Below are 12,612 nucleotides of genomic sequence, written 5' to 3'. Positions count from 1 at the left end.
ATAATAAGTAAACATCATGGTAAAGTTATAGAGAGCATGAGAGATAGAAGTGAAGTATTGAAATCAATGGAGTCAGACACGATTCATGGTAGCATGCTCACCTCAGCCCTGCCTGAGGGTCCACGTGGAGGGAGAGAGAGAGCTTAATGCTAGCCCAGGCTTTTTATATTCTCTGGGAACATGCAAACCCCCCAATCACAGGTGAGGACATAAGTCACAGGAAGGGGCTATGCTATAGGCAATACAGTAATGAGAGGGGGGTGGTCTAGGGACATAAACACAATAGGAACAGGAGGGATTGGGGGTATACATGTGACAAGATGGGCGGATCCTAGGTTTAGGATGGCAGCTTAACTTTGACCTATTCTCTAGATCTCCATAGGAACCATTATCAGTAGGATGTAAATTCTACCTACTGGAACCAAATAGATGACTGCAGGCATCCATTGTCTTTAACAGCAGGGAGTGGGGCCTATTGCAGTCTGGCAACTGATCGCCCTCAAGGAGGATGCCTGTGAGCATCTGACCTCCCCCCACAAGTCAGGATCAGAAAACATTGAGAATACAGTCATCTTTTCAACCGAAGTGCTTCTTATTAACCATGCCAGCAGGCCCATGGTCCCTTGACCTCTGTCCTGCTTGAACAAGTCACAAAACTCCTTTAGCACTGATAGATGCCCAAAGGCACCCTGGTCTGCAAGTCAGCCTTTTCCTGAAGGCAACAGCTATACTCCTTCTGTGAGCTGGGAAAGATGTCACTTTATCTCATGGTCCTGGCCTCTCTTGCCTTTGCCACTTCACACAAGGATCTCCTACACATTACTCTGGTGACATTTCTTTCTTGATGGTTGTGGAATATTCTGTTGGTTCTTCTGAAATGTCTCACATGTATACTCAATGGAATGGCAAAACTAACCAATTCCCAGTTTAGAGTTCTACACACCTTATTTCTATGCTCCTCCCCAGTCACTCGGGACTGCTGTTTCCCTGAGCACTAGTTGTGGATCCAAGCAAGATGAAATATTTGAAAATTTCAATTGTTTCACCATTTATCCTGATGTTACCCATAGGTCTGGTTGTAACTTCATTTTCTTTACATTAAGTTGTAATCCGTATTGAAGTTTGCAATCTGTGATTTTCATCAGTGAGTGCTTCCAGCCCTCCTAGTTTTCTGCAAGAAAAGTTGTATCATGTGCACATTTGAAGGCTGTAAATAAGCCTTCCTACAATCCTGATGCCATGTTCTTCCTTATATAGAATGGGCAGTTTTCCTTTGTTGGCCCGAGAAGTAATCTCACCCAAGCAGGATGGGAAAAACACACACAAAATTTTAACTGCCCTCGCACATAAAGGACATATATCAGTTACTCTTATTCTGTTGGGTAGAACGAGTTACATAGCAATACACTTGTGTGTCAGGCTGGGTTGTCCTAAGAAAGGGCTTTATATCAAGAAGCGACTTTACTTTAAAAAGGCACCACAGCCCTGTTAAACTCAAGTCCAGAGGTCCAATGCTAGCAGGGGCCCTCTTCATATTCATGTAGGTGAATATGAAAGGTGAAACAGGAAGCAGGGAGATCAGAGGCCAGTGAATGTGAAGTCATGTGGCTCCAAAGTCAGTGGAAGCATCCATGGCAGGGTACCATCAACTCCCAGGGTTGGGTAGCCCAAATGGGGCTGCCCTGGAGGCAGACACAGAGTCCCAGAAGAGTACCGGTGAGGGGGTAGGTAAGTGATGGAGAGAAAAGACCCCTGCTCAATCTTATACAAAAGGCCACACCCCCAAGGAGGCCTCATGTAGCTACCACTTGATTGAGTGGTTGAACTCGACTCCTACTCAGGTGTGTCTAGTGGACATACCATTTAACTACCACAACCTGGATAGAAAATTATGGTGGGAGTGCAAGGAATGTCTTCCGTGATTGAGCAGCCACCTCCCAGAGAGAGTTCTTCACAAAAACATAGGAAGCACACCTGGTGAATATGTGGTCATCTTTGCCACAAAAATAATAAAACAAACAACAAACTCATTGCATATAACTTATTCCATCATTCTATAAGAATGTCATGAACATTAAAATTGTATCTTTATGATAACTGAAATTTAGACAGTAAGTATAGTACCAAATAATATTGGAAGTTACAAATAGTCTGTGTGTTTACCTGATAAATGTACAAATTAATGTCAGCAAATGTTCTTACTGTGCTCTCCTTGGCTTTTTGGACTCCCTCATATAATTCAATACCACCTTCTCTTGTTAGCAATCCAAATGGAAATGCAGTTAGGTCTCCCCTGAGGATTTACTACAAATCAGATTTTTCAACTTTATAAATTGTCTAAATAATTTTTTTATAAATTATACTTTTTTGCTTCTCTCTCTTTTTCTCAGGCTTTTGGCATTTCAGTACAATTATCAAATATGATTATTTGATTTTAAGTAAGTCGGTTGTTGAAAAGATAAGGAGTAACTTTGTTTTAGATCTTAAACACTGGAATTCTAGAATTAGTACAAAAATCCACAGGGGCAGTTTCAGTCTGTCCTCTAGGGTCACCATGAGTGGAAGACAAGTCAATGGCAGTGAGTTTGCTTTTGGTCTGGTGTGCAGAAAAAATGATCACCAGGTGGTCAGCAATGTGGTGGCTGTGGCTGTGTTTGGCAAGTCTGGGTGTTGGAATGGTCAGGAACCGTATCTATCTCAGGGGAAGGGAAGTCAGGGAACATTCTGATTTCTCTGCCTGTTAGGTCAAATAAAGGATTCCTCCACGATGAAATTATAAGGCTATAGGAGCTGTGGTGGTGTTGTGGGTTAAGGGATGGACAGCTAACACAAAGCCAGCAGTTCAAATCCACCAGCCTCTCCTCAGGATAAAGACAAAAAGATTTACAACACCAGAAACCCTAGGGAGCAGTTCTACTCTGATGCAAATCCACAATGAGGAAATCTCAGACTACCTCAGTGCTCTTAGAGAGGAAGGGATGATCTAAATTTGACTGTAAGTAAACAAACAAACAAAAAAATCAAACTTACTACCATTGAGTTCATTCCGATGCATAGCAACTCTATAGGCCAGAGTAGAACTGCCCCTGTGGGTTTCTGAGCTGTAAATCTTTATGGGGGTAGAAAGTCTCATCTTTATCCTGTGCAGTGCCAGGTGGGTTCAGCCTGCTGCCCTTGTGGTTAGCAGCCAAACATGTAGCTCACCACTTCACCAGGGCTTACTGTAAATACAAGCATGTAATTACATCTTTACATTTATGGTACCCAAATGCATTATTTGTGATTCAGACCTAGACATGATCTTTCTACTTATGCTCTTTGCACCATTTTTCCTATGAGCCAGAGGCAGTAACTTTCACTAATTGTTTTGCATTCCTTAAAGTGCCTTGTTCTGCACAGAGAGGACCATAGGGCCAGCACCACCAGAAGGTACAGCGCCCCCTCACTGACCACAGAGCTGCAGAGGACAGCCCTGGAGACAGTGTGGGAATTATGTCTGGTCTGACCTCCCCAACACCAGGGGGAAACACAAGGTAAGCACAACAAAACAGTAAAAGGGGAACAAAGCAAAGAAGTCCCGGAAGAATCTCGAAAATAGACTTCAGGCTCAGATGGCAGGGCTTGGCACCTCACCAGACTCAATTGGAAAAATTCATAAGGGTCAGCAGACAGACTTGGAATTATTTATAGCCCCCCACCCTTTTTTTTAAGCTGTCTTCTTCTTGGGTGTCATGTCTATCTATATAAGACAGGCCAGATAAACAATCCTGCAGAGAAAACAATGGGAAAAACAGTTCCGGGAGGACACACGAGAAAAGGAGGTGGAGGAAAATTTATGGGGAAGAAACAAACCCAGGGACAAAGGAACAACAAGAGATCTAAAATCAATGGCAAGGAAGGTGTAGAAGGTCTGGTGGGGTTTTATCAATGCAATGCAGCAGAGGGGAATTACTGAGAGCCTAATGAAAGTCGAACATGATAGTGGAACAGGAGGAAAGTAAACGGAAATAGAGGAAAGAACTAGGAGGTGAAAGGTACTTATAGATGTATAAATATAGGCATGTATATATGTAAATATGTTGATATGTAACGACAGAGATATAGGTCAATGGACATATATTTATATGTTAAGTATTAAGGTAGCAGATGGAAATTGGGCCTGTATTCAAGTCCTCCCTCAATGCAAGAATACTTAGTTCTAATAACCTGACATTCTGTGATGCTCACCTTCCTGATACAACCACTGAAGACTAAATGGGGCATAAGCTAATGTGGTGAAGAAAACTGATGGTGCCCGGCTATTAGAAGATATTAGAAGCATTTAGGGTTTTAAAGGCTTGAAGTTAAACAAGTGGCCATCAAGCAGGGAAGCAACAAGGCCCACATGGAGGAGGCACCCCAGCCTGTGTGATCACAAGGTCAGGACAGGATCAGGTACCAGGCATCAGAAGACCCCTAAAAATCCTATCAATGCAAATGAATGCGTTCAGAGTAGAGACCCAAAGTCTATCTATAGACAATTAGACATCCTCTCACAGAAGGGTCACAAGGAAGGGACGAGTCAGTCAGGATGCAGTATAGCACCGATGAAACAAACAACATTCTTCTAGTTTGGCATCTCTCAACCTGTGGGTCGTGATCCCTTTGGGGGTCGAGTGACCCTTTCTCAGGGGTCGCCTGATTCATAACAGTAGCAAAATTACAGTATTGAAGTAGCAACACAAATAATCTTATGGTTGGAGGGGTTGCCACAACATGAAGAAATGTATTAAAAGGTCGTGGCTTTAGGAAGATTGAGAACCACTGCTCTAGTTCTTTAATGCTTCCTCTCCCCCAACATCATGACCCTAGTTCTACCTTACAAATCCAGCTAGACCAGATAATTTACACTGGTCCAGATAAGAACTCTCAACACAGAATCTAGGACAGAAAAATCCTGAGGAACAATAATGGGAGTAGTGATACCATGATGTTAGGGGGAAAGTAGAAAGAAGGGGGAGGAGGGAACAGATTACAATGATTGATTTATAATACTCTCTCCTCTCCCCAGAGGATAGACAACAGAAACATGGGTGAAAGGAGACAGCGGATGGTTTAAGATATGAAAATAACAATAATTTATAATTTATCAAGGGGTCATGATGGTGGGAGAGTGGTGGAGGGAGAGAAAAAAGAGTTGATACCAAGGGCTCAAGTAGAAAGAAAATGTTTTGAAAATGATGGCAACATATATATAAATATGCTTGATACACTTGAAGTATGTGTTGTTATAAGAGCCCTCAATAAAATGCTTTATTTTTTAAGTGCCTTGTTCATATATGGTAGGTGTTTGATAAAATCTATTGATTTGACTTAGTAAAATTAGGTCACTGTGAGATGGAATAAATTCAATGGTTATGGGTTTGGTTTTGATTTTTAGTACACTTCAGTAATTTATTATTATTATTATTATTGCTGTTGAACATTTAGTTTATTTTAGAAGCGGTAGAGTCCATATGTTTCCATTGAAGCAGCAGTTTGGTTTCAGAGAGTGAAGACAGAGACTCAAGTCTGCATTGTTATAGTTAATCAACCACAGAAGAGCTTCAAACCAGGAATTGGTATGGGAGTTGCCAGAACTATGTCTTACTATGTTAGACAGGGTTCTCTAGAGAAACAAAACCAGGACACTTATGATTATATATAAATGAATATATAGATAGATAGATACAGCACAAAGGACTATAACAGATAATTAGTTCATACAGCAGAATAAAAGGCTCAGTTCAACTCACTTCCGTGGAACAGTTAATAAACCGGAAGTCCTTCAACTCATGATGGCTGTTGGGTCCAAGGTCAAGGAAGCAGACCTCTGAGTCTTCCCAGAGGCCTAAAACAGCAGGTGGGTCACCAACATGCAGCAGGTCAGGAGCTTCGTAAAGCAGGCCTGGATGGGATAGCGAACTCAAGCAATGCAACATGACAGGATCCGACAGCCTCAGCTCAAGCGATGTATACACCAGCAGCACGGCAAAACAGCTCTCAAAGGAACCTCAAGCAACATCATCCACAGGTTGTCTGTCCCACAAGTAGTGTAGTTCACAAGTTGAGGCAGAGAACTAGCTAAAGAAGCTGTAAGCTGGTCCAATCAACAGACAGCAAGAGAGAAATGGGCAGGGCTTGCTAAGCCATTTAGCTCTTTGCCCTCCAATCAAACTGTGATCGTATTAATCCCACACGTTTCTATTAGCCAGGTTGGCACAATAAATCTCCCTATCATACTTACTAGGGCACTTCAGTTTGAACCTGCTGTAGGATTTTGTCACCATAAGGAGAGAGCCTTCCTGAGAACTAACTGGGAAAGGGTTTGGCAAGACTTAGAGAGACTGAAATTGAACAGTCTGCTCTGCATTGTTTGAGTCGATGAGCAAGCCATGTCTGAAGTTGAAAGCATCTCTTAACTTTTTACGCACAAGTGTGTGTGTGTATATTTATAGCTAAAGACAATTTTGATATTTTAACGTGTATAACTCAAGCATAATAAGTAACAATACTTATACCTGGTTCAAGAAAATAAAATTATTTCTACTTTGAACCCTCTCAACTAAAACTGTACAAACTAGTCAAATAAACAAATTCCACAGTGGAAATTCCTATTGCAAACATCCAGCTGTATGAAAGGTCATAGCCTCTTGTGTAAACAGGGGGAGAAAAGCCAGTTGCCTTGGGAATTTATATTCAGCCTAAGATGCCTGATGATCACAAGGCCCAGATCACTATGACAAAGGTCTCTAACCACCACCCTGATACTGCAAACTGCATGTTGTGCTTAGTCAGTGAGAACAGTTTCGATTTGTTAGCTGAATTGCAGGTCAGACTGGTAAGTTTTTAACATTATGAGTCTACCTTTTGAGAAAATCATAATGCCCGGTCATAGTGAATTTATCTTTAAGGAGAGAGAAAATATATCTATATACCTATGTATATCATCAATTTCAGCTCTGAGCATCATCAACTCATGGCTTACTCATATTTGATTCTGTTGTGGCATGAGGTATTAAAATCACAGTCTGATCTGAATGTTGGTATTTTATTCAATTATATTTGCTGCAGTTAGGAATATATAGATAATTGCTAATGAAGCTTGTAAAATTTTAAATCATGGTTACCATGTGAACATTTAGAAAAAATTCTTGAGTCTCTTGAAGTTCAAGACCCAGAAAATTTACTATAAATATGTTAGTTTATTTTATGAGGTTGATGCCTGCCAAGCATTAAATAAGAAATTGTTAGCTGTAAAATGTTCTTTAAAAAGTAATTTTTTAAAAAATAATTAAAATATTTGAAAAAAATTTACCAAGATTTTTAATTTTAAATATTGGAAAGAACTACTTTACTTTGGAAAGTCAAGGGCTTTAATTAAGTATACTGTCTGGAAATAATTCCTATCTTGAAAGGGCAATGTCTTCAGGAGTAGGATTTTTGTTCTTTTTTTAACTTGTTTCAGATTAAGATAGTAACATTAAAAAACTACTTGGAATACAGTGCCATATGGAGTAAATAGGTGAACACTACATTTCAGACCTCTGCCACTTATCTGGAAAAAAAAAAGAGAGAGACAAGGGATCCCCCTGTTCACCATTTTCATTAGTAGGGGTCAGTGTTCCTAATTTTTCCTCCCATCTGGAAGTACTCATTATCTTTCAACAGATTCAATGTATGTTTAGGAAAAGTTTTGCAAATTCCGATCAATAAGATCAAAGCACTATACCTTATAATTTTAACAAACTGACTTAACTCACTAAATTAATGACATCTCATCTAAAATTAAAGAAACAAAATATATTTAGAATAAATTGATAATTATCTTAGCTAACATTAAAGAAAACATCTTTCTATCTATTCAAGTAGACTTTGAAATATAATCTATGATTGAGTTGCCTTTATTTGTCCTTTATCATCTTAAACATCACCACCTGACAATTATGTTTGGCCTAAAGCACTCCTTAGACCAATTCTTATCTTCCAGTGGCATTCGTTTAACTACTTGCTTTGACGTAAGGAGGTAAGTCAGTTCCAGAACTGAAGAGTCTTTCTCTATGGTCAGATAATGCTGCTCTTCCTAAACCACTGTAAACTTTTAAGTCAATACTTGTCACTTGAAGCTCAAACATTAATGTGTTTATTTCCGTACACCCTGAACCCAGGCTGAGGATACTACAACAAAGAATAGGAATTTGCTGAAAACTTAACATTCAGCATAAGAAAATATATAGCATACACACTTACACTTGCTTTGCCTTTTCTTAGGAGCCCTAGAGATGTAGTGGTTAAACACAAGCTAAGCAGTTCAAATCCACCATCTTTCTCTCTGTGGGAGAAAGAGGAGGCTGTTGGCTCCAGTGCAAATCTCTAGACTCAGAAACCTGACAGCGGGATGCTATTAGTTGCAGTCTACTTGATGGCAGTGGGTTTTTTTTAAACATAAATTTGGACTTTTTAAAATAGGTGGCTAGAGAAAGGAAAGTATATTTTACTTTGAATTTCTAGAAAAGAGAAGCAATATTAAATACTATAATTTGTTCTTCAGTGAGCTAACCCAAATTAAGACTGAATGATCTCCTTGAAGGGTCTTGGTTAAATATTGGGCTAAAAACTCCACGATCAGCAAAAACTCCACGAATAGCAGTTCAAGCAGATCAAGCAGATCCTCAGGAGAAACACAGGCCTTGTTACTGCCAGAAAGAGTTACAGTCTCGGAAACCCACCGTGGCAAGTCTACTCTGTCCTACAGGGTCTCTGAGTCAGAACTAACTCAAAGGCAATGAGTTTGGTTTGGTTTGGACCTGTATTGAAATAACAGATGATCTACTCCTTTTTTTATATGCACAAAAGGCTTGAAAATCAAGATTCATTAAGAATGTCTAACCAAATCAGCTATTTATTTTATGAAAATGAATTGGATACTTTCAAAACTGGATATTTTCAAAACCAATTTAATAACATAAAATATAATTATAATTAATTTAAAAAATGTACCTCATATTTCTCACTGTACTGTTAAACAATAATATTGTAAGGTGGGGTTGAGAAATAGTCCATTAGCTGATATTTTCAAAGAAGTATAGCTTTAGTGGCATTTTAGGTAGCTTGAATGCATCTTATAATCTGACTAACAACTATTCTCCATCTTTTTTATGAGTGAAACAAGTAGGTTTAAACTGTTACAGAAAAATGTAGATTGAGAGAAAGTATACACAGTGAGAGATTATGAAGCAAAATAAAATAAAACAAGCCAAGCAAATAAAAAAAGACTATGGTTGAGGTCCTCTCCCAAAATATTTCTATATTGTCTATTAATTTTTCCCTCTACTCATATAAGTTCAAATAAAAAGAGGAAAATACATGGTCGATTGCCTACTATACACCCAGCGCTGCTTAAGTTATTTTACACACATTCTTATTTGGTTTTGAATACGCCCTTTTTAGAATGTGCTCTGAAACCCAATTTAAATAGGAGAAACCTAAGTCTCAGGGAGAACTTGCTTTGGTTACACAGAAATCCAAGAGAAGGAAGGAGCCAAATTGAAACTGAAATGTCAGTTTGGCTCAAAGCAGGACTACACATTCCACTGTGGCCTACTGATGAATAATTCTACCCAAAGAAAATCAATCATTCTATGTGCTTAGTTCTGAAATGGTGGAGAATTGTGTCATATTACAATGTCATTTGCATTTAAGGCAATTGTGTTAGTCTGGGTTGACTAGAAAAACAAATTAATAGTCACTCAGGTGTGTAAGAAAGAGCTTTGTATCAAAGAGGAATTGCCCAGTCCAGATCAAGTCCATAAGTCCAATATTAGCCCATATGTCCAATACTAGTCCATAAGTACTTCTTTGGACTCACATAGCCATGCAATTATGCCTAATGCAGGAAGATCACAGGCCAGTAGGTGGAAAGTCTTGTGGATCCAGTGGCTGTAGAAGCATCTCAATGCTGGCAGGGGTCTCCATGAGGCTCCTTCAGCTCCCAGCACTCCAGTGAAGCTCCATGTGTCTTGCCAGAAAGAATGTCTCACAGGCAAAAAGCATGTGTCTCACCTCCAGCGAGCTATTTATCTCCATAGCGCCTCTAAATGAGGTCATCAAACTGCGGCCTGATTGACAGGCTAAACTCCACCCCTTCACTCTTAAATCTCAAATTGACAACAGATTATGTAACTACCATAGCAATGTGTAGGGTTACTTCTCTGACTTTCCTGATTAGTAGAGTAAACAGAACAAACAGTCTTTCCCTTTGGGCCCTATCTACTTTCTTTTTATTTTGAAACATGAAATCCTGATTTCTAAATAGTGAGCAATCTCCTAAGAATAAAGATTTCCAAAACAGATGAAAGTGCCAAATCACTTTTGATGAACAAGGATTCTTCAGCATTAATTTTTTTTAATATTACAAAAGATAAAGGGTAGAATATATTCATTTAAAAATTATTTCCCAAAAAACCCCCCATTTCAATATAATAGTAATGAGCCAAATAAGCCATCCTGTTTAGTCAATGTAAATAAGATATTCAGGGAGGGTAGTTATAACTTATTTAGATTATTCTAACTGCCAACACAGTAATTTGTAAACACCTCAACAGTTAGTCACACCACAAACATTCCAGTACAAGTCCAGCACAGGAAACAGCACTTTAGGCTGATTACTGGAGACCTGTGCTTTCTCAGAACTGTATATACACAACTTTGCAGGCTACCTCATGATTAAGTCAAGCACTTCCACACATTGCAATAAAAGCACTTTTGAGAGCAAGAATGCGGGATGCAGGGTCTCTAAGAAGCCTGACTGACAACTTTATGTCCTACAGCATTCTTAGCCAATGGCTTTCAAGCTCCTTGTGGGCAAGAAATCACCTCATTTTATCCGCTCCCCCCTTTTTAAGTCTACAGTACCAAAAAGGAGTAGAATTTTGATGAAACTAAGGGAAATGAGACTTCCAGCCAGCACTGTCAATCCCTTTTACTTCCGGTTACCTACCGGGTAGTTCAGGTATGACAGTAATGAGTTCCACAGAGAAAACAGGAGCACACAGCACTGATGCCTTGTGTTTTACACAGACGCGGCTCAAACAGCCTGCGCTTGCCCACTCACTGACCTCTATCACACCTTGTTTCCCAAATGCATCCTCTGGATCCCTGGGAGGTTCAGGGAGAGGGTTGGATAGCACTTTTCACTTGGGGAGGCAGCACCATTTCTGACCCCTGGCCAGAGATTTATCAAATTTATACCAAGCGCATAACATTGTAACAAAAGTTTGAGAATGCTATCTATTCACGATTAGAAACCGGGCAGTGGCGGCCATGTGGCTTTTCGGATTTTAGATACACATAAATAAACTTGTAAAATGAATTACAATCAATAACGTAATAATTTAGGAAGAGCTTGTCCTGAAGTGAAACGAACGTAGTTATACTTGACTAAATTAAACCACCATTGTCCGTAGAGAGCAGTAAAAAATTTGATTTTCAGTTTTGACAACTCAAGGAATGCCTTCTTTTGAAGTGTTGATGGATGCGCAACACCTATTTCCTTGTTCTTTAAGCAACGATTTACTCTCCTTGGCGAAAAGTTTGATATTTTTTTAAGAGGAGGGAGTGCCACGTGAAAAAAATTACGCCTTGTCTCAGTTCAAGCGGAGATTCACCACTAGCGAAAACAAATGTCTGTACTCACTTGCGTCCCCCAGACTCGTCCACTTCGGGTGCCCCTCCAGCTCCCAAACTACCTAGGAACCGGAAGCGCTACTCTTTACTGGGCTCTGGCTCCGCCTCCCCCGAAATAGGGAAGGTGAGCTGCACACCTGCAACAGGTAAAGGGGCAAATAGCGTCCTGCTTTTGTCTAGTGTCGATATTCCCCACCCCCCCCCCCACCCCGGGGCGCGGGGAGGATGGCAAAAATGAATGTGCAGACAACAAAGGAAAGGCGAATCTTTTTTTTTTAAGTTGGGAAAGATGAACGCGGATGGTCTCTGCTAGTCTGGAAAGTGCTTCACTTTGGTGCTTTGCTTGCGACAGTGGGCGGCTCCCGGGCCCGGGGCCCTGCCTGCGCCGCTCGCGCAGCTGCGGCGGACGTGCTCCCAGGCTGCCGCCATCTCCAGGCCGACTGCTCATTCCCACGTCTGCGCAGGAACTACGTGGAGGGCTGCAGCCGCCGTGGGGTTTCGAGTCCTGTGGCCCCTTCGGAGCTGAGCATGGTCGCTTGCTTTCCGTTGAAGCATCGCCAGTCTTCCTCCGGACTTACCCTGCAGCCCCCGGAGCTCTTGAGCTCCCCAAACTCTGCTGGCCTCGTCTAGACCTCCCGCGAACAGCCTCTGCTGGCCAGCAGCTTTCCCCTCCCCACCTCGGCCACTATCGCATTAGTCGCCCGATCAGGTGACCGCTTCACACCGCGTGTTCCTCATGTTTTGGACCTAACAGGATTCTTTGAATCCCTTCTAACGTCACATCTCGGCTACCCACATTCTAAGACAGCAGGAGCTGCCGAAGACCAGGAGGGTGGAGCTGCAAGCGTACCACCACGGTCCCTGCAGGTGACTCGCGGTCCTAGGCGCGCAGTGGGTCACGTGCGGATG

This window comes from Tenrec ecaudatus, chromosome 8, assembly GCF_050624435.1.
Source record: "Tenrec ecaudatus isolate mTenEca1 chromosome 8, mTenEca1.hap1, whole genome shotgun sequence".
Lineage (NCBI taxonomy): Eukaryota > Metazoa > Chordata > Mammalia > Afrosoricida > Tenrecidae > Tenrec > Tenrec ecaudatus.
The sequence above is the reverse complement of the archived record's forward strand: the minus strand, read 5'-3'. Positions refer to the sequence as shown.